A 3,965-nucleotide genomic window follows, 5' to 3' on the forward strand; every position below is an offset into this window, starting at 1 on the left:
AACAAAGTCACTGCAGCACTATGTCATCGAGAAAACATCCCTCAGAGAGCCTTAAGAATAACCCGGGGTGCCTTCTCCCCGCCAGGCAGCAGGGACGTGCCTGCAAGCACCTCCAGCGCCCTGGCTAGGTCAGAGGGAGCCGGTCTTGCCCTGGATGTAGAACTCTGGGACCTCCCTTGGGGCACCAGGCTCAGCTCCCCTCTGCATTTCTGCCCCTTCAGCACAAGCTGTTTCCAGCCCTCACCCTGGCTGTAGGGCCAGCCCCAAACCTCTGCAACAAACCCCAGGGCAGGCGGCGAAGGGAGACCCAGCTGGGCTGTTTGCACCCTGCCAAGCTCCTCTATCTCCTCAGGCATTCAGTTACGGGTGGAGAAGACCGACCAAACACCCAGCTGATGGATGTAGCAGAGCCACCGTGGTCTGGCTGCTGGCTTTGCCTTTCCCAGCAACCACGGGACGGAGCAGCGTTGACTGCTGCATTCAGAGGTGGTGGCTCCCCACAGCGCCTGGTCACCTTCTATCGCTGCCACCCTGGGGGAGAGGTTCCTCGTCACACCCTCCTCCTCCTGTGCTCTCCTCTCCTCCTCGTCGCAAACGCAGCTCAGCCCAGTCCATGACAGTAAAAATGCAACATGATCAGAGAAACTTCTGGGCTGCCTCTGACTTTCAGCAGCTCCCATTCACAGACAAGTCTGAAATCTGCACAGACAAAATGTGCGTACAATTACGGAGAAGTAGCAGGGTAAGAGTTTCCATTTCTGAATAATGTGGTATCCTGTCTCTGACACAGCCAAAGCTTGGGAAAGTGGGACTGTCTTATTGTGTGATGTTGCAGTGCATGTGGGGAAGGGGTTTGCTGCCGATCGCTGCTGGACACCCGCAGGGCTAGACCAACTATACAAAATTATTGTGTAACTTTACCCAGAGAGAAAAATGCTATTTACTTTGTGAGGAAACAATCAACCCTCCAAAACTGATCCTACACAGTCTTGACTTCCATCAGAAGGCAAAAAGAAAGCATAGAGAGAGCAGAGGACTCTGATTTCTCTCTACTTCTGCAAACATGCGATGTGAGCACTGCTGCTCTGATACGGTCTACTGGAATCATCTGGTGACAGCCCATGAGTGCCACTTGCTGTCACCCAGCTGCGCCATGAGTAGATGGGAAGCAACAGAGCCAGCAGTAACGCTTCATCTGGGCTTTGCACGTTAGGTTTGTGGCTGAGCTGTGAGTGAGCCCCTGTCTGCCAGCTCCACACCCTGGGCTCCGAGTCACGCGTGTTTGAGGAATACCAGGAGAGACCACTGGAGTCAACGCCCGGACTGTAATAAAACTAAAACGGGAATTACAGGAGACTCCCAAAATCACTCCATCAGTTTCTGCTGTTGAAGCCGTGATGGCCTCGGCAAGGAAAAGTCTGTAGGTAGGGGTATAATCTCTCATCAGACCAATTGACACACATGGAAAACACTTAAGAAGCTTTCAAGCACACAAATCCATCCTCAGATCTAGGAAGGGGATACAAGCTGCACCACTCATTCCGTTAGATCTTCAACTTGAGGTTTCCTCTCCCTGAAACACCCATTGACTGTTATCACCATTTTTGCTCCACCAACACAACCAACACAGGCAGAGGCAGCAGGAGATCCTGACAGCCAGGCACGTTAAAGACAGAAGTTAAAAATCCTTGTCACCCCTTGTACAATAGCATTTCCAACGCCCTTGCTATGCCCAGAGCTGAATGTGTAGCAATGGCGGGCTTCAGGAGGAAACGACCACAGACTTGGTGTTTGTTGGTGCACCTTTGGAAGGAGAAAGCTGGGGGGAACTCCTGCACACGGGGCTCGGTCTTGTGTCCAGCAGCTGAGGATTGAGCTGAAGGAGACCAGTGGCACTGTCAGAGTGGATAACTGTGACGCAGACTGTACCCTACTCTGCCAACGATTTCCTGGCATATCACCAGGACAAATCAATTCATCCCTCTACATATCATTGTAAAACAGCAATAACCGATACAACATAGGCCCAGAGGACTGTAGAGGATAGAAACTCCTCAGCACAGTAGAGCGAAATGATGTTAAGAACCTGCCAGCTCAGCTCTGCTATACCTCACCACAACACTACTCACCTGGGTAATCCCAGGAAGTCCTAAACCTAAATTGAAAGTTGGGAGTCCTACACTGGTCCTCAGGCAGTGCTTTCACTCAATTTGCCTGAGTAAAAATATGTCTCAGAAATACAGTAACTTTTTTAACATTATAAGATCCCTTAAAATATTTGGCTTTGGCTCCAAGTGATACTGAAGAACTAATACATCTAGGATTTCATGAAGTGAAGCTAAATGGAAATATCCATCATGTCTGAATGAAAGAAAACTGACAAAAACCCATTGTTTGGGGACTGAAAGGGTAAGGCAGGCCGTGTGAATCCACACAAGATGCAGAGCAGCCATCGTTACTGGTGGGATTAGCACGTACCCACTCAGGGACTAGCTTTGGAAAGCAAAACCAACTCTTTGGAAGTCTGACTTAAAGAGGAAAAATGTTCCTTTGAACTTTCATTCAGCCATTTTTTGCATCTCAAGCACTCCTGAAACTCTGAGCTCTGCACTGGGCATCCAAGGGGAGAGGGGTAGCACTGCCTCCTTCCAAGAGACAGGCAGGAAACCTGGACACATAGAGAAGCCTCTGCACACGGTGTAGTTAGTCCTTGAGAACTTGGCCCACTTAGAAGCAACTGGAGCTTTTCCAAATAAAAGCCCCAAAGAAGAGGAACCAAATGAGGGGAGAGAAAATGTGACATTTCGGAACTGCAGAGCTAACACAAAAAAAGCCTTTAGCATTTAGCAACAATTTCCTAATTGCAGGCCGGTGGGAACCACGCCACCAGCATCCTCTACCCCTTTTTTTCCTGCCACTGTAAATTGTAGGAACTCTTTTGCCACATCTGTTCCATGACTCTCTCTTCCACATGGCTATGGCATTCCCACTTTAAAGCAGTGCTACTCTGGTTGAATAACCACGGAGCAGGGCTGAACAACTGTCAAGCGTGGGCAGACTCAGACTGAAATATTTTCTCACATGTCCTCATCCAACCACAGTTTTTCAGAGTTTGGGAAGATGTCACAAAGCAACAGAAAACAATGCCTACTTGGCCAAAGTCAGGCCATCAACAGCATGCCTTTTATTGCAGCGTACAGCTGAGAAACCTAAGAAACGTATAGCTCACACAGGAGAAGCTTTTAGCAGACATTCCTGCTTTGAAATACCAGAGAGTCAATATTCTAACACGTTTCAAACAAGAGAAAAATTGCACCATTTATAGGCTAGCCCACTCCAAGCAAATCAGTTACAATATATGTCCACCCTGAACCCAGTGGAGAAAAGCTCATACTGTTCTGGAGGTTTCTGATCACCAGGACTCGCAAAGATTTGCCGTGACCTGCATGGTTGAACTCTTAACAGTGGAAAGTTAAAGAAACAGCTTTACAAGAGAAGATTCCTGTGGTGCTGGATGAATGCAGTGTGAAAAATACCTACTCGGGCAGTTTAGGAGGAAAACAGCATCGCCCCTTCTTTATCATCAGCCAGTTTTTCTGCAGGTATTTGGTCAAATTCAATACTCTGCTGTACCCATTCAGTGCCCTTGGGGGAAATAAAGTCGTACATGTGAAACACAGTAAAGCATAATTCTTTAAGCAAGGAGCAAGCGTGCCCTACAGTGACTTGCTGTTAATTTAATGTACTGACAAATGAAGAGCACTTATAAGCAGCATTTGATAAGGTATTCTCTCAGATTCCAATATTTTACTGCAAGTGTCTGAGAAATGTACCCAAATCTAAGATCAAAGGGCTCCACGAGACAAATGGCAGGAAAATTATCTTCATCTTAGAAACTATTCCTTGTTCTCAAACCTTTTCACCATCCATAAGCATGCAAAGGAAAGTGTGGCTCTCAGAAATCA

This window comes from Chroicocephalus ridibundus, chromosome 10, assembly GCF_963924245.1.
Source record: "Chroicocephalus ridibundus chromosome 10, bChrRid1.1, whole genome shotgun sequence".
Lineage (NCBI taxonomy): Eukaryota > Metazoa > Chordata > Aves > Charadriiformes > Laridae > Chroicocephalus > Chroicocephalus ridibundus.